We start from the raw sequence: 23,571 nt of genomic DNA, 5'->3' as shown, positions 1-23,571 counted from the left end.
TTGTCGGGCGATTGCATTTGGAACGGTCGCACAACACAAATGTGCACCTAGACCTCACCTGGATGCACGTGGAGATGTTCAGCACACGGGCACACATCTCCAGGCATGGACACACCCAATCTGGGCACACATGTCACCCGTGCATGCCTACACCCGTGATACAACACCGGTGTGCCCGTCTGAGCTCTCAGGACACCCACGCTGCACATTTCACATCTGCTCAAGGGTACGCAGCTCACGTCAACACATCTGTGCCCCACAGCCCCCCCCTCAAAAAAAAATACACTAGGGGCACGTGTGTCCTGCGTGCTCTCTACTTGCGTATCGACACAGGCTCCAGCCCCCCCCCCCGTGCCCATACACAACCTGCCTGTGTTGATCTGGGCAGTCAACACACTTACACCCCCCCCCGTCCCCCCCAGCACGTCTTCACCAACACACCTGGCCACGCAAAGGCTCATGCCTAGACACACCGAGGTGTGCACACGCTACCACCGTGCCCCCCCCTCCACAACACACCCGTGCCCCACAAACCTCTCCCCCCTCAGGCGCAGCTCCGTGCCCACTTTTGCGCGGGTACCGCCGCCCACCTGTGCGCGGCGCACCTCTGGCTATGCCCACACCCCTGGGCGCACCCCCGCGGCTCCCGCAACACGGCGGCGCCCGTGACCCCCCCCCCCCCCCAGCTAGGGCCAGAACCTGTCAGGGACCAGGCTGGGGAGGGATGGGGAAAGGACCCCCCCTCCCCCCTCGCCCCCCTGCAGCCAACATGCCAGGGTCACCTTAAATCCCGCTGCTCCCTCGGCCGGGCAGGGAGCAGAAGGGGAGGAGCGGAGCGAGCCAAGCGGCCCCAGCCAGGCGCAGGCATCTCCCCGCTGCGCCCAGCCTCGCCCCCCCCCTGCGCCCGGGCCCCCCCCCCGCGGCTCTGCCGTGAGCTGCCCGGGGCCTCCTTAAAGCCCGGGACTCGCCCCCCCCACACCCCCCCGCCCGGGTTTTTTTCTTCTGCTCCGCGCAAGCTCCCCAGCCCCGGGCCCGGCGCGAGCTGCCGAGGCCGCCCGTGCCCGCGCGCCGACCCAGCCCTGCCGCAGGGAGCCGGGGCCAGGGGCGCAGCCGGGCCGGGACCCGGAGCCTGCCCGCCCCTGAGGATGCAACCCCGCCGCGGGCGGGCTCTGGGCGCCGGCTGCGGGCGCCGCCTCCTGCCGCGGGGAGCCCCCGGGGAGGCGGGGACGCGCGGGCAGTAGTTGCGGCGAGGAGGGGGGGGGACCCCCTGTCCGGAGAAGAAGGGGGACCCCTGTCCGGAGAAAGGGTTTGCTGTTTTGTTTTTGCTAATTGCGGGGGCCCCCCCTCATTTCACACTGCGGGGGGGGTGAAGATCGGAGCGAGCAGCTGCAGCGGACGGAGCCCTCCTAAACAGGGACCTTCTCCCTCCCCCCCTTCCCTCCCCCCGCCCCCGTTTTGCAGGCACAGGCTGGCTCTCAGGGATGGCAAACTTCAGCGGCTCGGGCCCCTCGTCTTGCAAGGGCTTAAACTACTGCTAGCAGAGACCAGGTGAGCGGGGCCCCCAGAAAGCGAGGCAGCGGGCGGCGAAGAGTTAATGCTCGGTGGCATGCCACCAAACTGTGCGCCTCTTCCCCCCCCCCCAAAAAAAACCCACCCCCCCAGACAGCGGGCGTCCGCCATCACGCCTACTACTCAACTGGGAAAATGATGGCAATTAGAGGCTGCTGTAATTTATTGCGGAATTAAACCCCCCCCCCTCCGGCTCCTCTCCACCTCCAGCTCTTCCCCGGGCGCGGGGGGGGGGGGAGGGGGGTGGAAGGACTCGCTGGGATGCAGAGAGCGGGCGCCCCGAGTTTACTTCCAAAAGCCCCCCGCGCCCTGGACCGAGTTGGGTTGATGGGTCCTGTGCCGGTTACAAACACCAAACTGCAGCGTGGCCAGTGGGCTCCCTTGAGCGGGGGCCGTTCGCAGCTCTGCTTCGTGGCAGGGCGGGCCGATCGGTTTAGAGGAGGGGGCTGCGGGTAATAAATGCTCCCCTGGTGTGCCCCCCCTCTCCCCCCCCCCCCGCTTGTCTGGGAAGGCGAAGCTTGCAACTGGCTCGGGTCTTCTTCCTCGCTGTCTCTGCTGCGTTTCCCGCGGACCGGAGTGATGCATCCGTGCTCAGGTCTTTGCTTCCCCGTCCGCTTTGCAGCAGCAAGCCGCCTTCCCCTTCCCCTGCCCCCCGCCCCGGGTTTCATGCAATGCGAAAACACAAGACTGCTTTTTATTTGTAATGACTTGTGGGGGGCGGGGGATCGATCTCTTCGTGCAAACGCAGCGGGAGGGGAATCGGCGTGGCGAAGCACGCGGAGACCTGCCCCGGGGTGGCATTTTGTGGACGCATCTTCATAGTCTGCGTGTTCGGCCGGGCTGTGATTTCCTTCAGCGAAGGTTGGAAACGCCGGTGGGGCCGGGAGACCAGGCAGGATTCTTGCTTATGGGGCTCAGCGACAGTATCCTCCCCCCCTCCCCCCCTTTCCACGGGGGGCCGATGGCTGCCTAGTGAGGTGGGGAAGTTTGAATTGGATTGAGCGGCCACAGGAGTGGAGTTGGCTGGAAGCGACACACCGGCCTCCTCCTCCGAGGAAGCTGGGGGGATGCTTGACCATCTCTTTGCACGTGGGGGGTTTTAGGTTTCCGATCGGGGGCCGACTTTCAAGAAGACGGGAAAGAGAGAGGGACTCCTGAGCTTCCCAGGCTCTGTCCGTTAAATCGACTCTCAATTCTCTACAGCCAAAAAAAAAAAAAAAAAAAAAACCTACCGTGAAAAGGCGTTGGGCGAATTTTCTTGCGGAAAGGGTTCTCTGGCTCCTGCTAGGGGCGCCCCGAGAGATGGCACCCTCAGCTCTGCGTGGGTATTTATTTTTTTTCTTGCTGCCCAGACTTGCCCATCTGGAAGGGCTCTCGTTACACGTATCAATCGGACGCATTTCTGTTTTGAAAGCAAGACACATGGGAGTGTGGGTGTGGGGTGTGGGGGTGTGGGTGTGTGTGGGTGTAAAGGCTCCCGATCCAGATGAACAATCCGTGGCACGTCAGCCAGAATAAGAGAGGTCGGGGTTTTGACACAGCTTGGATCGGGAGTGCCCTGGATGCTCGTGCTTGTACGGCGGGGGCGGTGGGGGAAAGGTGTGCGTTGGTGCGGCGTGCTTTGGTGTGTGGCACCCATGTCCCACTGCATGTGTGTAGACGTGAGTTGGAGTGAGGCTGAAAGTGTGCTGGAATTGCTCTTAATGCCCTGGCACAAGATGGGACAAGGTCAGCCCTGATGTAGGGGTTGAAACGCTCCTTGAGATGCACTCGATTCCAGCCAGGGCTGAATTAGCGCGTGCAGCTCCTTCTCTGTTGGCAGGTAATGGCTTTGCCATGCGGGGTCTGTGTCTTTTGAAGCCGGTAGGTTGGATTTGTGGGTTCTGCTCTCGTGCACTTAGGGTACTGGGTGCGTAGGCATTGGCAGGCAGGTGCGTTGCTGGGGCTGTTTGCACTGCTGTAGTGTGTAAGTGTGCTTTGCAGGTCTGTCCTAGCACCAGGGTGTAGGTGTATCTGAGTGTGTGTATTGTAGAATGGGCATACGGCCTTTCTATTGGATGTGGCAGGTGTGCTTGGGTCCCTTTGCACTAGCATGAGGGTGCGAGTGCCTGGCTAGATCTGGCTGGTGCATGTGTTGTGGGGGTGCATTCCTGGGTTTGTGAGCACTGGGTCTGCAAGGCTGGATCCGTTTCTCTGGGCACCATGGGCATGTTGTCAGGTGTGTATGCAGGCATATTGCCACGCGTGCATGCACGGTGTGCGTGTCTGTGCATATGTGTGTGTTGGATTTGTGTGAGCAGTGTAAAGGGGGGGCAGGTATGGGTAGCGGAGAGGGAGTTCTCTTTCCAGGAGCGGCTGGGAGCAGAGAGCAGTTGGACCTGTGCGCAGATCGATCACGGTTTGGTTTAAAGACAGTAACTTGTTGCAGCGTCAGATGCTTGTATTCCTTCCAGCCCGAACCATGCCTGTGGTCAGAGGGCAAGGACCCTGACAGCTCACTGCTCCCGCTTGCTTTGCGGCAGGGACGCTTACTAACGTCTTGCCTGAGCGACCCTTTGGTTTTCTAGGTCAGATTTGAATGCTCTCTGCGCCAGTGCTTCCCAGCCCTCTGCGAGCTCACTGGAGTCACTGACATGTCTTGGGACATGCAGTGTAATTGTGCAGTCAGGGAAAGGACACTTGTGCACCTCGCTGTTGCTCTTGGAGAGGACGTCCCCTCCACGCGGGGTGGGGAGGGGGAATTCTGCCCGAAGGGGAGCGCTGCCGTAGGCAAAGGCAGATCGTTACTCACATCTTCGGACTCCTGTCTGGTGCTTCTTAGTAGATCATTTCACTCTGCACCGATAAGGGGATGTGGAATTAATTATGCTCTGCCCTGTGGATCGTGCAGCCCAGCTAAGCAGTGGCAGGGCATGGGAGGCTGAAACCCCATCGGTGAAAGGTTCGGGGTGGGTGTGTGAATATTTTAAACCAACCCTCCCCCCCTTGACTGTAGCAACATCTTGGCAGAAATGCGCCATCTGTGCATCCGGAATCGATGGGGATGGGGGGTGCAGAGATCCGGAGGAGTGGGGTGGACATGAAGCGCAGCCAGAATCCAGCCTGGCAGGCAGCATCTCCCAATGTGGTCGCATGGAGCATGGCTTCCACGCCCAGCGCTGTGACGCTCACAGAAGCCCGTGCGATGCGACGGAGCGTGTGGCCCGGATTATGAATGTGGTTCGTAACCCTGCTGTGTGGGGATACCCGAGCCACCAGGGACTTAGCTGGCTGGCTTTCCTACCCTTGTCCCAGAAGGGCAGCTGTGATTGGCTTGGGCGGGTTTGACTGGAGGCTGGCGGCAGCAGACCTCTGGCTCTGTGATTTGTCTCCCCTCACGGCCCAGTGGGGTGTTGTCCTAAGATGCATGCGTGTGCTCGTTTCCCTGAGCTGGGCATGAGCCGGGGGCTGACAAGGTGGTTGGGTTTTGTGTGGCTTATTCTCAGCATCTACCTGTGTATGCAGTGGGCACGTGCCCATTGCCTTGGCATCTGGCCCCAGGAGAAACCTGCAAAGAAAATGAGGGTTTCGAGCCCCTGGTGAGGCATGACCTTGATGGTGCGATTTTGGGGTGATGAGAATGATCAGAGAGGAGCTGGGGGGGGGGGAGGTGTTAGTCCTGGATGGTGTCTCTCCCCCTCTGCCCGACTGATGGTTTTAGGGGTTAATTCCTAAAAGTAGTGAGGAGCTTCTGCAACCCTGACCTTCCTCCCCAACTCCTCCCTGCGGGGGACCCCATTCAGGGTGGGAGGATGGTGCAGCCTTCGGATCCCGTTTGGCCCTTGGCCTTGTGTGGTGGTGTTTTTTCTGATGCAGACATCTCATCATGGGGAATGTGGATTGAGGCCCAGCAAACCCATTTCATATTAGCCGCCAGACAGACATCTAATGGGAACAGGACTGCATCTGAGCTGTCAGCTTATTAATAGTAATAACACCTACCTCTTACAGAGTGCTTCGGATCAGTAGCACTTTACAAAGGATGTCAGTCCCATCATTACGCCCATTTTACAGGTGGGGAAACTGAGGCACAGAGCGACAAAGTGACTTGCCCACGGTTACTCAGCAGGCTATGGGCAGAGCCAGAGCCTTACCATCTTGTCCCTTTGTCCCCTTCTGCTTTCTTGATGTCCTGTCAGAACTTGACCAAGCAGCTGGGTGTAGCTTGTTTCATGCAGGCCACCGAATAGTTCATCAGAGGGGCTTTTGGCCAGTGCTGTGACCAAACTGGGATGTGGAACACGGAGCCATCTACAAAATATCCAATCCGAGGAGTGCTGTGGGCTCTTTTCTCTTCTGCAGCTCAGCTTGGGTGTTGGTCAGCTCCAGGCATGGCTGGGGTTAGGACTAGCGAAGTAGCTTGGGAATGACTGATGCAGCGAGCAGGTTCTGCTGTTCCGGAGCCTACAGTCAACGGGACTCTTTCCATCAGCTTCTGTGGGCTTTGGATCAATTCCTCAGTGCCTTGGCCTGAGCTCCTGTAGTGACGAAGAAGGCTGGGAAGATAACCAAGGGAGGGGTGTTTTGGAGACACAGAAAGAGAGAGGTTATCAGGCTCCTGCAGAGCAAAGAGAATAGCCACTTTATACAGTTCCTGCTAGCCTGTATTCCTGCTACGGACTATTGGTTAGATGGACCCCCTGCCCCCCACCTGTAAATTGCACCGGGCGGGAGGCAGGGATGAACGGAGTGTTCTCTGGCAGAGCGTTGTCCTTAAGCCTGGAGGGGATTTCGTCGCTCCGGCTCCAGGCCTCGCACTCGGAGTGGAGTTTTACCAACAGCCGTTAAGTAAAATAAATAAAAAGGCCCTGTGCTTGCCAGTGGTAGCGAGTCTGATCCAGTGATTGGCAAAACAGCGCCATTAATTACCGCTTGGCTTCACTGCCGGGATGCATTGCTCAGGAAGGGTGGTGGCAGCATGCCTGGGAAGCCAGAGGGAGTGGGGGAGTGAGAGAGGAAGGGATGAAAAAGAGAGAGAGAGGGGAAGCAAGCACTTGTCTCCAGGCACCATGGAGAGCCTACGGTTCCTGCTGGAACCCCCACAGCAGGTGTTGTTCCCTACCATGTGCACGCACACGCACTCTCCCCAGGAGGGATGTTGCAGATCTGGGCATGGCTTCAGGCTATGAGAATTCGAGACACTGGGCCAGGTTTGCCGGTGGTTTCAATGGAGTCACACTAGAGATGGATTTGGTTCACCAGGGCCAGGAGCAGTAATTACATCATACAGAGGCTCTTTCCGATTGTTGGTCTGATGCCAGCAGCAAAGAGTAGTTAGGTCCGTCTGTGGTCGTCACACAATCGGGCAGGGGTGTGACGAAGTGACGCAGCAGGGAGGGGGGAGTGTTGACCTGGGAATATGCCCTGGGGATGGGAGACCTGAGAGCCTGTAACCTGAGCCAGGAGGGGAAGGGGGAGGTAACACCTCTGCCCAGGAATGTGGACAGAGGCTGCAGAAGGGAACCTGCTGGTGGGGTTTAGTTTTCAGTTGCGGGCTGGGTGGAGGAACGCAGGGAACCCCAGGGCTGGGGTCTAAGCTCCCTGCTCCCCCAGAAGGACTTGACTGAGGGGTCCTGGTTGTACCCAAAAGCTCTGTTTTGGACTGTGTTCCTGTTGTCCAATAAACCTTCTGTTTTACTGGCTGGCTGAGAGTCTCAGTGAATCCCAGGAAGAGGGGTGCAGGGCCTGGACTCCCCCACACTCCATGACAAGGGGTTTTTTAAAATTGTGCTGGAGGGAGGGGAAATCGGGGGTTTGGAAACGCAGCCCTGTAGGGAGGGCCGGTATGTATGGGCCAGAGGGAACAGCTTTGTTCTCCTCCTGTTACCTTTGGACAGCCAGGACGAGGGTGCCAGGTGCTTTCCAAGCACCCAGGGAGTCGCACTTCTTGTTGCAGGTCCCTTTCACTTTCAGGGTCCCCTCTGCTGCCTATAAGATACAATACATCTCCCACTGAAATCTTTGGAAAGGCCTCGGCTGAGTCCTTGGGGCTGTCGGTCTTTGGGGCAGAGGCAATCTTTGCGTTCTGCGTTTGCTCTGCGCCTAGCAAAGGGGACCTGGTCCGTGACTCGGTCCTAGGCACTCCCGCAATATAAAATCATTATTATTAATAATTATACGGTGTTTGGATCACAGTCGCTGCAGGACAATGTCTGCTTTCAAGGGTCACTGTCGAAATAAGTGTTGGGATTTTTTTTAGATGAGTCAGTTTGGGAGAGAAAAAAACCCCAGTGTCTGACTCAACCTGTTGGGTACAGTCTGTCCCGATTTTTTTTTTTTTTAAATCCTTAATTTTTATTATAAGGGTTTTTCTGCTCCCTGTGGAGATGTTTATATGGGCCTTTTTAGTTATCCAGGTCTCCCTTTCTAGCTGGCTCTGACCCGATCCTGCAAATAGGGGAGTTTCTGATACCATAAGTAGCGTTTTACTCAAATGGTCCCATTGACTTTGGTCGGACAAAGGGTGTCAACATGCGGGCCTGTAGCACGAGTTGTGTCCTTGAGCTCATTGCGGCAACTCGCTCATGTAAAGTTACGTATGTGTTTGCAGACGTGGGGCCTGTGCAGTGAATCTGACTTGTCCGGTGCACAAGTAAACAACCTGGAGAGAGATTTGCTCTACCCAGTTTCTCCCCTCTCTCTGGAGTCACTGGTAACAAGAGGAGACACACACAGTTTCCAGACTTTCACATTGGTGGGGTCTCCTTAAATTGTTCCCCCTGGCCTTTTTAAAGGAAAACATCCTGGATGCATTTCTGTTAGTCTTCACTTTGGGCAGATGTTTATAGCACGGGATGAAGGGCATGAAAGCTGGGCACAAAACGTCCTCGTTCCAGGGCATCCGGCCGTGGAATGAACCTCCGGAGGAGACGGGGGGAATTGGAAATCTGTCTGTCTTCAGGAAACACTGCAGAACCTTCCTCCTTGACAAACTCTTTGTGCCATAAGGAGTGCTGGGGAATGACAGTGGGGCAGCCTGGAGGTGTGGGGGGCTAATTAACTTTTCTATATCGGCGTGATTTGATTTTGATGGGTCTGTTTGTTTGTACCTGTGTTTTTTCAAAGACTGTCAGAAGCACCCAGAGTGCTGAATGCGGCCTTAGTCCAGAAAAATCGAAATGAACCCAGAGGCTCCATGCGCAGCCTGATCCGAGTCCCTAGGGTTGGGGGAATCCCAGCAAGCTGAAGGTTAATTGCTGCTGAGTTAACTTCGGGTTTCCTATAGATGTTTTATATTTTTTCCCCCAAAAACCTTGTGAATAACGAATCCTGACTGAGGCCTCTGTAGTCACAACTGCCCCTACATGGAACGAAGGCGTCATCTCTTGTTGGGAAGCGTTGGGGAACCTCTGTGCAGGCTGAGCCGGAAGAAGCTGTCTTCTGTGCTTCCCGTGCTGCAGCTGGGAATAATCATGTGTGAGGCAGGTATTTAACACCTTCCCTCAAGAGAGATGAACCCCAGAGACTTTAACTGGTTTCAGAAGGGCTGGGTTTCTCTCCTCCTGGAAGGAGATCTCTGGAGAGTTAATGCACCTGCATGACAGATATTTTGATGATGCATTCTTCTGTCTGAGTCAGCCCTGCGTGACGCTGCTAGAATTGTGGTTTATTTTTGTTTAAAGATGAGATTTATAGGGTCAGCCTGACTACTTGTGGTCGTTAAAGATCCCCTGGCACTTTTTGCCACTGTTGGGGTTTTCACCCTCCTAGGTAATTACATTGTGCCTCCCTAAAACCACCAGGCAGTTTCAGGTGGATAGACTCTTTCTATCCCTAAAACCCCAGTTAGCATCCGAGTGTGGCTATAAAACAGCTGTTGCGTTCCACCCCAGAGATGGCTGCATTTCAGGAGCAGGTGATGAAATTCCTTAGTCTGAAAAGAGCTTTGGCTTCCATTGGGAGGTAAGATACTAGGTCACTGAAGATCATTATACTATGCAATTAAAAGATCAGGGGCCAGATTCTGATTATGTTTATGCTGCTGAACCTCTGCCAATGTCAGTAGCGTTACTCTGGATTTACACCAATGTAAGTGCAATATAGGTGTGATAGTCAAGAGACTTGTGTGTAAACAGAAGCATGCCCTGATCTTTTTACCTTGCTGCTGAGATTCCAGTTTGGCATCTTGCCTCCTAATTCATCCCCTGGAAGGTTGCGTTTCCCTCCGGGATTTTAGGGAAGGGGGCATGCATGATGCAGAGCTTCGGCAAGGACAACGTAGACAGCTAGAATTAGGAGTTTGGCCGGGGCACGCTGATGCTTGGGGGGAATGCAGTGGTAGCTTTAACGTCCCGGAGTAGTCAGGACTCCTGGTTTGTGTCTCATCCAGAAGACGATGCCTCCAGCTGTACGGCGTCTTCCCAGCACTGCTCTGAGGCATTTGTAGTACCGATGTAAGGCAATGACAAGTCCCGCTCCATGCCGTCGAGTGCCCCTCGGCAAGGTAGTGGGGCACTGGGGTCAGCCGCAGGGACTCTCCGGGGCAGAGAGCCCCTTCCTGAATTGCTGGCCCCGAGGCGACCCACCCAGTTCTCCTCCGAGCTGAGTGCTGACAAGGTGGATGGCGGTGGCCACTGCCGGCCATATGTGCCGTGATCCTTGCTGTGTTTCTGGAGAGGGCCCAGACCGCTTCTCATCTCACCAAGGCCTTAGCATGCAGGGGCCTTGGTGGCTTTGCCGCAGACTCTGAGGAAAGGATTCACCCCGGGCACAGGGCCAGCATGAGGCCTATGCTCCTCTTACGGCCCACATAAGCCCTGCTAGGGCGAGGTCCCTTGGGCCTAGCCCTGGTGCTGCCCCCTGCGTGGGGCTGAATTTCACCCCTAGCGTCCAGGGCTGAGGGGAGAGAGAGACATGCCCAGCCATGCCCCGACAAACCTCCCGCTCCTCCCTCAATGCTTGGCGCTTGCAGGGGGTTGGAAGTGGGGGAGGGTATTTAGCTCCTGCCGGGCTGTGATTTGTGGAGCCCTAGACCTGCAGCGGTGAACCTGGGGCGGGCTGGTGCGAACGCCTCATTGAGACGAACGCAGCCGGTCGCTCGGTGGTGCCTGCAGACTCCAGAGGCGGGCGCTGCATTGGGCCACGGCCGGGAGGTTCAAATTCTGCACCAGCTGACGGGTAGGTCCCTTTGCCAAGCCCTGCGACAGCTGCCTCTCCCGTCGCAACGTGGCGGGCAGCCCCTTCTCTGCACCCACCCTGTGTGCAGCCTGCCCAGCCGCCGAGTGCAGTGCCCTGGCGAAGGGAGACTTGGTGTGCGTGGAGGTGACTCTTGCGTTTTGTGTGGGATGTCCTGTGTCTGGGCGAGTAACTTTTCATGGTCTAGCGGAGGGGACGGCACGTCAGGGCTCCTGGGGGCTGCGCTCGGCTCTGCCACTGAGCTGCGGCATGATCTTGGGCAAATCACTGTCCTGGGTGCCTTGGTTTCTATGAAACGGGTTTAAAGAGGGGCAGCCGCCGAGATCCTGGGTGCTGCACAAGGGCACAAGATTTTAATGGGCACTTTACCACCGTCCTTTACGATACACAGGCCGGGGGTCGTGTAGCAGAGCTGGAGGGTGGGGATTAGAAGCGAGGCTTTTAATGGTTTGTCATGATTCTGGCCAGCCGGGCTCGCAGCGCACTGCCTGCTGGGACCTGCCATCTCCATGGGACAGATCCGCGAACGGAAGGTGAGGCTGCTGATAGGTTGTATTGGGTCAAACCTCAGCCATGTAGCCCCCCTAGAACGGAGGCTGCAGGCTGGGCGCGGGAGGGACACTGCCCCACGGCGAAGGGGCCACATCCAGCCCATCCGTTTCACCCAGGCAGCCCCATTGATGTCAAACAAGAACCTTCCCCCCAGCGTACATGTTCCCCTGTGCCATCAAGTCCTGCGCTAGCTGCCGGTTGCACTGGCCCATGAGCTTCAGACATGTGGCAGTCGGGTGCTGTCTGGAGGCCCTGAAGCCGATGGCCAGGCTTTCCGAAGTGCTGGACCTGCACGGCACCTTCAGTGCAATGTGCGGCTGGTGAATCCGGCCCAGTGCCTCAGTACCGACTGTTGGCACCCAGGATTGAAAGAGGCGGCTGGGGTAGCAGTGTGGAGCCCACACCTCTTATCTGGGTTGGATATTCTGTGTTCAGCACCGTGGGGCCTTGATCCCGGCTGGAATGTCTAGATCTTTTGCGAATACAAATAATTAATAAACTCTGGGCCGGCAACCTGGTCTTCCTGTGTGTGCTGCAATGCTCCCAGCCCAGTTTTTGGGCATTCGCTTTGCGCATCATCAAGGGAGGAGCAGCCGACTTCTGATGGCCGAGCCTTTGTCAGTGGCGACGTCCTAGGCGGTAGAAAGAATCCAGGCGTCCGGCTGAGTTTGCGACAGCAACAAAAAAAAATCACCTTTTTGATCTGCAAGCCGTGTGCCACGGATTTGCTCTGAAATTGCCAGAGCACAAGGATAAAAGCAGGAACCCCAGGAAGCCAGTTTTACACAATCGCTTTCTTGGCTTTTAAATGTGGTTTTTAATTAAACCCCCCCAAACCCTAAACTGGCTCTATAGCGCAATGGGAAACGAGAGGGACAGAAGCAGAATGAAAGATCTGACATGAATTGCGATCGCGAGGCAGCCAGCGAGGAGCCACCAGTGTTTGGGAATTCCTCCTGATTCCAGAAAGGAGCCAGGTTTGGTGGCCGTCTGAGCCACTCAGCTTCACACCATCGGGGGGGACAGAGAGAGCATCAATTTTCATGCTATGGGGATGTTGAAGGTCAGGAAGGTTGGCAGCAGTTTCAGATCGTTGCTGCTCTGGTCAGTCTGTAGGCTGGGCCAGGTTAATAGATGGCATGCCACACAGTCTGGAGAGAGAGTCTCAAATGGGCAGGCGCTCTTTACCCATATGGCCTGATTAGGATCCTCAGCTAGGGTCAATCAGTGTAACGCCAGTGAAATGATTGGTTTCAGAGTAACAGCCGTGTTAGTCTGTATTCGCAAAAAGAAATGGAGTACTTGTGGCACCTTAGAGACTAACCAATTTATTTGAGCATAAGCTTTCGTGAGCTACATCGGATGCATCCGATGAAGTGAGCTGTAGCTCACGAAAGCTTATGCTCAAATAAATTGGTTAGTCTCTAAGGTGCCACAAGTACTCCTTTTCTTTTAGTGAAATGATTGGTGCTACCCCTGATTTACACCAGCAAGGGGGGTCTGGCTCCTGGAGGTTGGCAGACTTGTGTCCACTTACGCCTGGCCTGATTCTGGCCCATGTAGAGCGTTTGGAAGTGACTGGGAATGTTCATGCAGCATCTAAGTTGATTGCCGGTCGGTTTCCTCTGGGGAAGGGGTTTGGGTGGCCTTTTAGCTGTCCCTTCATTTTGGACGCCTTAAAGGGACAGGCCTCCCTCCCTACAGTGCACGGATCCCTCCTGCCAAGGCTCTTGGCCAGATCTCCAGGCCACTGTGGAGCTGATTTCCCCAGCGGCCTGTCGTCCCCACTGACGGGACAGTCTCTCGTTACAGTTCACGGCATCGGCTGCTAAAGCCCTCCCCCTTCCAGCCACGTATTATCCAGCCCTGGCTGCTGCTCCCTGCCCCCTTCCAGTTGTGCCCTCCATGGCTCGGGCGCCTGCTGGTGACCCCTCCAGTGTCACTGTGTACATGCTGTGGGGCTGCAAAGGAAACCCCAGAAATAATGAGCAGCCTGGGGCTTCAGATATCCTCTGCTTCCCCTGCTGCCTTGTAGGCTCCTTACCAGGGCCCTGGGTATGGATCGGGCATCGTCTCCCTGGGCAGGGTGATGTCCAGCTGCCCTGCTGGGGCTCTCTGATCTTTGACCTTTGTCTGTGCTTTACTTGCTGCTGTTCTGCCTCCAGCTGCAGTTTCCTCCGATGTTACACGCTGAGCAGTCTCGGAGGATTTAGACCAGGGAGAACCAGCTGCAGCGAAGATGGCTTGAGTGGCTTGGCAAGGGTTTGCCCTCTCCTCTGAGTCAGTCTGAAGCACCATGCCCCAGTGTTGTGCAAGGGGGCGCTGTGCTGCAGGGAGGGGAGTGGGTGAGTCAGCAGGGGGCGCTCTCCTCTGAGTTATCGCTGACCCCGGTGACCCAGCCCATTGTTCGGCGATACCACGCTGTAGTTTTGGGAGAGACCGAAAACCAAGGTTACGATGAGATGATTTAAAGAGCCAGGGATGCATTTGGCAGGAGCAGGGGGCGTTAACTATGATGGCCCGTTTGGATAACTACACCCTGGTTGTCAAAATCATAGAATCATAGAATATAAGGGTTGGAAGGGACCCCAGAAGGTCATCTAGTCCAACCCCCTGCTCGAAGCAGGACCAATTCCCAGTTAAATCATCAAAATGGCCGGGGTGGTTTCAAAGAGATACCATTTTCCTCTCCCTTCCTGTCCTAAATGGTTGGGTAGCGTTGCTGTGTGGTGTTAGAGCTGCCACGTCCCACCCCAGAGGTCGCTGCATTTCCGTGATGGGTGACGCGTACGGCAGCCGGCACAGTGCGCAAGGCACTTAGTGGCTGACAGCGGCTGTATCAAGGCAGGGTCAGGAGTGTGGCTGTTGGGTACTTTCGGAGGGTGGCTCTGTGCTGCTTCACGCTGTATTATTGTGGGAAAGGGCGTTGGGGCCAGGGGAGGAGGCTGCATCTTGTGCCCCGCCAGGGTGCGGAAATGCTTCTATGCAGTATTGAGGCCCGGGGAGGCCTCGGCAAAGTGCATAGCGTGTCCCCGTCTGACTTGCTTCTCTCTGCCGCTCCACGGAGTGGGGATGGGCAGCCATCCTGCCGGGGGCCCCAGGTCAATGGATTCTTTACACCTGTAAACAGAAAGTGAGTCTCCGGTGCCCCACATTCCGCCCTGTGAGTGACCTTCCCATTATCGCTGCAAAGCAGACGCTTTCACAGCCAGGCCGGGCTGGGCTCCCGCTCCCTTGCCTGCTGCTCATGGCTGGTCCGGAGAGGTAGCGGCTTAAGGGAAAGTGGGGGGGTGGCTTGAGAAGGAGGGGTGGCTGTTGAATCTTGAGGGTTGAACTACAGATGCAAGGGATCGCAGCTCCAGCCACCCGACTGGCACCCTCTGTTTGGTGGCAGAAGATGCGAGCGCAGGACTTTGCAACCCAATTAAATTGCGGGGGCAGCTTTCACCCACAAAAGTGAGGTCTCCTCTTCTGCAATTGTACTCTCCTTAGTACGTTGGGGGGCGGGGAGAAGGCATGCAGGGGTGGGTGTGCATGTGTGGGCAAAAATGTGCAAATCCTGCTGAGGCCCCTCCTACTGGCTGTTATTGACATTGGAGTATTGCCTAGAGGCCGCAGCTGGCTTGGGGTATGGCTACACAGCAACTAGACACCTGCAGCTGGCCCATGCCAGCCGACTTGGGGCTCGCAGGGCTCAGGCTGCGGGGCTGTGTCATTGCGTGTCATTGCCCGGGCTCTGGGACCCTGCGACGTGCCAGTCCCTCAAAGCTCACTATACGGACATACAGTAAATGGTATGGACAATGCCCCAAAGAGTCGACAATCTAAATCCAGCTTCCTGCCCACCTATCTCCCCATCAGCTTGTGCAGTCGGCTGGAGGTACCCAAAGAATTACTCAGTTTGAAATACACACATTTCAAACTTTTGTTTGCTTTTGTTTCGTAAATGCAAATTGAGATTCTGATGCGATCCCGGGGCTCCAGGAGCTGGGGCTTGAAGAAACATGCCAGATATCGCAGGAGCTGGCAACTGCAGAGCAAGATCAAATGCAAAAGGATTTTTCCTCCCCTCTCCTTGGAGATCACCATCAGTGGGTTACAAGTAACTACTGTATAATAATTATGCTGTACTGTAATAATTTTGGCGTAGAGCGTCCGCATGGGGAGATATTCCAGAATAGTTCATTGCATTAGAGCTATGCTAGTAAGATTCCCCATGGAAACCAAGCCCTTAGTCATGGGTAGCCTGGGGGCATGGCCCTTCCTGCCCCTCATATTAGTGGCTGTGGGTTCAAGTTCCCAGCATGCCTTGTGCAGAGGGTAGATGCTTGCATTTGGCAAATGAGGCTGGCGCCTCTCCATGGGCTTCTCCTTCACTGGTACTTCCAAGTGAGAACTCTGTGAGCTTTGATTTGGCCTGGGCTGGGAAGGATTAGCTTTCTCCTCCTAAAACAGGGGGAGCTGCCAATCATAAAAGGTGTCAAAGTAAATTCTGCCTTTTAAATAAAGTACTGTGGCCAACCCAGCTGTGAACCGATGTTCCAAAAGTAATGGTAGAGTGCTTCCTGCAGGCTCGTGTTGGCCGCAGACAGAGAGCGGGCTGTCCACGTTGTGTTGCACTGGGTGTATGTGTTGGAGTATACACAGGAGTGCGTGCCCACGGGTGTGCATGGGGGGGAGGTTGCAGAAGGGTACTTAGGCTAGTGTGTGGGGGGATGTGTGGTTGGGTGAGGGTAGTCGGCTTTGTGTGTGGTGTGGTGTGTTCTGCGTGGGCTCTTACACTCTGCTCCTCGCTAGAGCTGGGCACAGGGTTTTTGGGCCAAAACCTTTTATTTATTTCTTTATTTTTGCGCTGCAAAATGCACGTTGGTTTTGGCTGAATCCTTTCACCGACTCGTGTCACTGTCACCCAGCTGGTGTGGCTGAAACGAAAAAGCAAACGTTTCAGGACCATGGAAATGAACCCTTTTGAGTCTGCCACACAAAAACTTTCCAGGCTTGATTCGCAAAGCTAAGGAGGAGGCTCTGCCTGAAAACCTTTCGCCCAGTGCCTGGGCCTCTCCCCTGGGATTTGGGAGACCTGGGTTCGAATCCCGGCTCTGGAGGCGGGGACTTGACCCCAGGCTGTTGTTTGTGCTGGGCTCAGTCTCTCAATCCCTGCAGTCGAAGCTGGTCTGCTTTGCCAAGTGTCACGTGTGGGCTTGGGCTGACAACCGCCGAACGAGGAGAGACGCTAGCCAGCAAGAGGCCCTTGCTCGAGAGCTGGGTTATTTTTCCATTTATAAGGTGCCCACCGTGGGTCTCCAGAGAAATAAAATCCAGCGTGGAGCCCTCCTGCCTGAATGCCTCACTTCTTCCTCCCGCCCCCGACCTGCCCCCTCCCTCCCTGGACCATCTCTGCCTTGTCTGGGCTGAGCCTCAGACAGCGTGATCTCCCCCCGGTCCCGATCTCAGCCCCAGCGGCCAAGGCACGGTCAGCCAGGCCCTGCTGCCGGTCTCTAGTCCTGCCAGATGGCAGCGAGGGCCGGGAGAGTGACTCACAGCTGGCGCAGGAGGGGCACCGGCTCACTGCAGGCGTCTCGTGCCGCTTTCCCAGCTGAGACACCAGACGTGGGAGAGGAATTTGTTCCCGGCTGGTTTGTTCTGTGCCATGCCCTTGGCCAGGGTATGCCAGGCCACGTGGCATCGAGGAGGAGCCAGGCTGCAGTCTTCTCCTTGCAGAGGTCAGGCATGGGCCAGGTTTGGGTTAGTGGCTCAGTTAATATCTGCTCCTGCCTCCTTCTGTGTGTCCTCCCGGCCTGTCTCCCTTCCTGTGGGTTCTGCCTGCAGCCCCCCATCTTGCATGCAGCCTGGGGGCAGTCATTTGTGCTGCTCCGTGAGGAGCCACAGGGCCTCCAACATCCACACCAGAACCCAGAGCTTCGGCGTGTTTCCTGGATGGATGATGCCTCCATCTGCACAGCGCCCCCTACTGCTCTTCTGGAGTATTGGATCAGCACTAACTTGAAGAGGAGAGCGCCCCCTGCTGACCCCCCTGCCCACTCCAGGCAGCTGCGTGTGCACAGTGCCAGGACTTGTGCACATGGTCCCCTGGGGAGGGGCGCTTGGTAGATCTCCAGCTGCTGCTCTCAAGCGACCCTCCTGGTGAATGCCCTCCCAGCGGTTCTAGCGTGGCTGGCTCCCCCTTCTGCCCACCCTCCCCCATGGTGATGGGGGCGGGGCCCACTGCCTCCTGCACCGGGACCCTGCCCAGTCCTGGGCCTCGCGCGGAGCCTGGGGAATTGGCCCTGGCAGTGCCAATACGGAGCCGTCAGGAAGAATAAACGTCCAGGGCTCGCTCTGCTGGAACTAATGAAAAGGAAGAGCCGGGAAGCTGGAGAATCATGCTCCCGAGGGAGCACTTTTCCCCACGCTCGCGGGGCCGAGCACCGGCCTGCCTGTCGGACGAGGAGCTGGCTACATCACTGCCTCGTCAGCTCTCGCATTGAGGTTCCCTCTGCCTACGGCACGACCGGGGACAGGAGGCTCCAAGGCTCTGCCTGGGATCTGTCTATCCCTGAGTTGCTCTCGCCTAAAACCCCAGCCACCAGGGGCCTGCCCGGCCATTGCCTGGTGGGGCAAAGGCATGATCTGTGATGGGCGTGGCATCGTGTGGCGTGGCCTTCTCCTCTCCCGGGGCGCCAGCATCACGCCATGGTGAGTCTCCTCTGGCAGCGTGGCGTGGGGGAGCAGCCTCGTGGCACGGCCGCTTACACGGCAGGGCCTTGCGAAGCCAGGGGGACGATGCAGTGCAGGGGTAGTGTGATGCAGCGTCCTCCTGTTACAAGGCAGGGGTCACGGGGCCCTCGTCACGCTGCAGCACGCGCCCCAAGACACGACGGAACGTCCTGGCTTCAGCCGTGCGCTCGCTGGGACCCGCAGCCACCATTGATCGGCTACAATCCCGGCACCAAGGCTGCTGCGGAACAAGCCCCGTCCCGCAGGGGTCCAGTCACTGGCTGAACCAGAGGTCACTTCAGTGGGGTCCCTTGGGCGAGGGTGGGGAGCCTGGGACGGGTTCGCTCCTCCGTTGGGATGGCTGGCACCAGCGACCGACCCTTACAATGCGGCTCGTGGAGCTTTTATTCCAGTGTTTCCTCCCTGGGGGAGGTGTCTTTCTCATCCCAATGGCCCGGCAAGGGGTACTGACTGCAACTGTGTCCCTGTCCCCCCAGGGGCACTGCCCCCGGGGTCCAGCTGGCAGGGAGGAGCTAGCAGACGACTGGCCTGGGCAAACGGGCTGCGAGGCCAAGAAATAGGCCTGGCAGGTGGGTGGGGAGGAGGAGGTGGCGAGGGCCGGTTGGCATCTGCCCACCCAGCAATGGTTCCAGAGAGCACGCGAGGGAACGGAGTTGATTTGGTCCCAGGAGGTGGCGCCGACTTCTACCCCATTCCTGGCTGGTGCGAGGATGACGCTGGCGAACAAAAGGGTTTTGTTCCTGTGGAAAGCGCAGCGGCGAAGTTGGAGTCGGAGCTGCGTGGAGGCTGACGAGAGTGTGCGCCGGGGCAGATGGGGGCTCTGTCTTGCCCGGCTGAACCCCTGGCTCCGCAGGAGTGTGGGTAGGAGGCTGGGTGTCAGGCCGGCTGGGTTCTGTTGCTCTCTGGAAGACGGTGCAATCTCGTGGCTGGCATCTCGGGCTGCGGGTCAGGACCCATGGTTTCTGTGACTCTCCCTAGAAGTTACTATGGGGTCGTTAGAGCCGTGTGCCGTGTGTCAGGACTCCGGGGGTCTGTTCTCTTTGAGGCAGGGACCGTCTGTGTGCTGTGTTTGTACAAAGCTTAGCACTGCATGCTCCTGGCCAGGGACTAGCGCCGCGACGTGCTCCGGCAGTGCAAATAATTCATAATAGTATTTCTGTGCCACGCACTCGTTAGCTCATTTCACTTAGGCCTGTGAGCCTCCAGTCGCTGCCTGGGGCTTAGGTCTCAAACGGTGGGGGCTGGGGTTGAGTTTGGATGGGTGCACGGACATATGTATCAAAGGGGTTCTTGAGTTCTCTTGCCACTGAGCTTGTCTGTGACCTTGAGGGAGTCACGTTGCCCGTCCATGCCTCAGTTTACCCATGTGTCCAGCTGTGGTAACGCTGTTGCCCAGCAGGAAGGTCTGCGGACATAAGTGAGTTACCAGAGCTTTGGTAGCACTCTGACCCCAAGCATTGTACCATGGAGACCAGGATCCTCTTTCCCCATGCAGGGACCCTGTCTTGGGGGGAGCTGCTGAGCTTTCCGAATTCAAAGGATGGGCGGGGAAAGGCGCAGTCCGGGCCTCCAAAGCAGAACTCCTCTGGGATTCATGCGGCTGCTGCTGGCGAGACCTTGATAGATGCGTTCCCTAGGGTCATGTAACCAGTAAGTCTGTTTCCTCTCTTCTAGGGGGGCTTGGATCTCTTGGGACCCAGATCTGGACTTCCCTGCTAGTGTTTTTGCAGCTCCCCAGCCCTATCCTGTGTGGTGCTGTGTGGCCCCCTCTCCTTTTGAAATCACCAGGCGCTGATGGGGTCAGCACCTTGCAGGAAGAGTCCCCAGCTACCCAGATTCTGCAAAACCATGTGTTGTTTTTGCTCCCCATCCTGCCCACCAGTTCTGCCGTGAAGCCACGAGCCTCGCATCCTTCTGCAAAGCTTCGCTAAACCAGTCAACCTTCCGGGGCATATTCCTCCCACCTCCAGTCAGATCCAGCACCTTCCCATCTACCCGCGAGCTGGGGACTCCAGCATCCTCTGCTCCAGGCCCCGGGCTTGGCAGCGATTTCCAGCCCCACCAGAGTTCCTTTGACTCTGGCTAGCTTTGAGGCCTTGGCGCTGCCAACCACAATGCTGCAGCAAGCTCGCTAGCTTCCCTGTTCCTGCCCTCACCCCCTTGCAGCAGCCAGAGTGTCTCCAGCTGCACATTACCGGCAGGTGTGTCGTGCCGCCAGAGAGCTGGCATCTTTCGCAACGTCGGGCTCACGCTGGTGGCTCTTGTGAGATCGGACCCTGGAAAAGGTCCCTGTTCTCTGCTCTGGGTGCGCTGTGCTCGCATGAATAGAACAAACCTTCATCCTCGCACCGGTGTGACTTTCAACCCAGCCTTGCCCCAACCTCCCCACACAGATCCTCTCCCTCCCAAATCTCCCACCTTTCGCGTTCTCCCCACTACTCTGGCTGCGTCTCAGGTCACGCATGGGCGAATGCTGCAGCCTCCTTCGGCTCCGAGGTCAGCCCAGCTCACGTCGCAGATGCAAAGCCCCTCTTAAAAGCGAGGCTTCCGCCCTGATTTAATAAGGCAGCTGCCATCCGTTATTTTATTAATGAGTTATTAAAATCCCGTTTGAGGCGAAGCAGCTGCAGCTCTAGGATCATTCCCAAGAAATATGTTTTTAATGATCCGTTGGTTCCTCGTTAATGTACAACAGGTGCCCGCAGGAGCCTCAGTGTACTCGCAGACTCCCGCTCTGATGAGGTGTCCTCCTGCCTCCGGAGAGCCCCCCACGCTGTCTTGGCCCCAGTGCCTTTGGTAGAAGGTTTCCTCTGTTAAGCCACCGATCCGTCAGTCCCTGCTGTGCTCACTTGGGATAGGATGTGGGAAATAGGAGAGTCGGTAGCATTTGGTCTGTTCTCCCCCTAGCTTATCAAAAGCCCGGTGTGGCTATCTCCCCGAGACCGGTAGGGATACTGGCTACGTTTCCCCCCTGCCTCCACTCCAGCGAGAGGAGTTGGAATCCCCTATCTGCTCTCCCATGGGGAGGGGGCTCAGGCACTGGGAACAGCCTGTTGGCTCCCTGCAACTCCCCCGGGAGCCTGTCACTGCAGTATCTGAGCGCCTCGCTGCTGGGAGTTCAGGTCTCTCTAGCCCACCCAGTCCTTGGTCATCAAGGCGAGGTGTGAACGGGACTGAGACCTAGCAGATTCATTGCACGTGGGCCGCTCACCAGTAACCCAGCTGCCCTGGGCCGGATTTGAACCAACGACCTGGCAGTAGCAAGGTTGCTGGGATGGCGAGGGGGATGCGAGTATCCGTTTCCTCCTGCACGGCTGTGGCGGCTCGTGAAGCGCAGCTCAGGATAACAAGCTCATCACGGCCTCCCTGATCCCTGCGCCAGAGTCAGCTGTTAATTAAAAGGGCTCTTGCCCTGGTTCGTTACATTGCTGAACGGGGTGGGGGCACTCGCTCACTTGCTTCTCGCCCCAAATTACCTGTTGCCTGTGATCTTTGCAGAAGGGCAGGGGAAGGGATCGAGGGGGGCTGGAGAGACGCAGCCAGCGGATTGCATTAATTCCTGAGCATTCTCCCGGGGAGCATCTGATGGAGCCGGCGAAACCCTGGCTGAAGCCGTCCATCCTTATAGTGCCCTGTGAGCGTTTAAAAGGCTGCGGCGATTATGTCGTGTGCAGCAATTTGGAGCAAAGCCAGGGCTGTGGGGAGGGGGCTTTCTGCTGTCCTTCCGTGGCTGTGTGTGTAAATGCAGGTGTGTGCACGGGAGCGGGTGGCGAGGGTGTGCACACAGCGCGTTTGCAGGCAGGGGCAGTGTGTGTGTGCGTGTGTGTGTGTGTGTGTGCAGGGTGGGGGTGTCCACGTATGCGACTCACGTCGCCGTGGCCCCAGACACTGAGGACGTTCTGACCCAGAACTGTCTTGCTGACCCAGTACCTGTTGGGTCCGGGGGGAGGGAGGGGTGCCACGTGACTGCATCCCGGGTCCTGGCTTGTTCCTTTGCCAAGCAGACGCTGCCCCTGTGTTCCGTATTTAGCAGGGGGACATGCCTTTGGTCTCTGATTCTCAGCGCTCGCCCGGCTCGCTCCCTCCCTTCCCCCAGGGCCTTGCTGCTGCAGCCTGTGCCAGGCGGCTCTGGTGAAGATGCCGGGTGGTTTAGGGGCTATGAAGCCTGTTAACCTCCCAGTTCAGAGCTGACCCCGGTTGGTGAGAGATGCCAGCAGCCTGGCTGGTGCTAACCAAGCTCAGCAGAGGAGACGGCTGGGCCCTCCAGCACTGCGTTGAGGCCTGTTGTGTGGGCAGTGGGATAGCCTGGAGCTGGCACTATGTGCCCAATTCTCCAGGGCACTGCCTCTTGTACTAGATCTTAAATCAGCCAATCAGGATCCTCTCCCCGTGGCCATTTATACCATCCCTGCGATCCCTGCGTCCTGTACGGTGCCCTTGGATCATAGAATCATAGGACTGGAGGGGACCTTGAGAGGTCTCTAGTCCAGTCCCCTGCACTCGTGGCAGGACTAATTATCTAGACCGTCCCTGACGGGTGCTTGTCTAACCTGCTGTTGAAAATCTCCAATGATGGAAATTCCACAACCTCCCTGGGCAATTTATTCCAGTGCTTAACCACCTGACAGTTGGGAAGTTTTTCCTAATGACCAACCTAAACCACCCTGGCTGCAATTTAAGCCCATTGCTTCTTGTCTTATCCTTAGAGGTTAACGAGAACAATTCTTCTCCCTCCTCCCTCCCTGTAACAACCTTTTATGCTCTTGAAAACTGTTCTCATGTCCCCCCTCGGTCTTCTCTGCTCCAGACTCAACAAACCCAGTTTTTTCAATCTTCTTCAATCTAGGTCCTGTTTTCTAGACCCTTAATCATTTGTGTTGCTCTTTTCTGGACTTTGTCCACATCTTTCCTGAAGTGTGGCACCCAGAACTGGACACAATACTTCAGCTGAGGGCTAATCAGCATGGAGTAGAGCAAAAGAATTACTTCTCATGTCTTACAACACTCCTGCTAATACATCCCAGAATGATGTTCGCTTTTTTTGCAACAGTATTACACTGTTGATTCATATTTAGCTTGTGATCCACTATGGCCCCCCAGATCCCTTTCCGCAGGACTCCTTCCTAGGCCATCATTTCCCATTTTGTTTGTGTGCAACGGATTGTTCCTTCCTGAGTGGAGTACTTTGCTTTGTCCTTATTGAATTTCATCCTATTTACTTCACACCATTTTGAATTTTAATCCTATCCTCCAAAGGACTTGCAACCCCTCCCAGCTTGGTATCATCCGCAGACTTAATAAGTGTTCTCTGTATGCCATTATCTAAACAATTCACGGGAAAGGAGAAAACAGCATCGGGCTCTGCCATGGCATGGGCTGGGGTGGTTCTGCGTCAGGCGAGCATCGGGCAGCCTCTGATTCTGTCCTGCTTCCGGGCTGGGGAAGCTGAGATTGGGGGGAAGGGCTGTGAATGTCCCAACCTCTTTTGGGACCCTCCAGGAGATGCAGAGCGGAGATCCCAGGGTAAGTTTCCCCTCT

The 23,571-nt window shown here is 56.7% G+C and overlaps 1 protein-coding gene across 10 annotated transcripts in view; it reads left to right on the top strand.

The window, feature by feature from the left end:
* The first annotated feature begins 1,134 nt into the window (after positions 1 to 1,134).
* The window catches only part of ADGRB2 (adhesion G protein-coupled receptor B2), a 101,352-nt gene continuing 78,915 nt past the window's right edge, over positions 1,135 to 23,571 (top strand). For 2 of the 10 annotated variants that reach the window (XM_048825684.2, XM_048825681.2), the window contains exon 1: positions 1,145 to 1,548. The gene's annotated coding sequence lies outside the window, so the exon portion shown is untranslated. Of the gene's footprint in view, positions 1,549 to 2,140; positions 2,165 to 2,525; positions 2,891 to 23,571 lie in introns of those variants that run through there. The other 8 variants (XM_048825687.2, XM_048825686.2, XM_048825685.2 and 5 more) reach the window with 7 other exon arrangements.

This window comes from Caretta caretta, chromosome 19 (assembly GCF_965140235.1).
Source record: "Caretta caretta isolate rCarCar2 chromosome 19, rCarCar1.hap1, whole genome shotgun sequence".
NCBI lineage: Eukaryota > Metazoa > Chordata > Testudines > Cheloniidae > Caretta > Caretta caretta.
The sequence above is the reverse complement of the archived record's forward strand: the minus strand, read 5'-3'. Positions and strand labels throughout refer to the sequence as shown.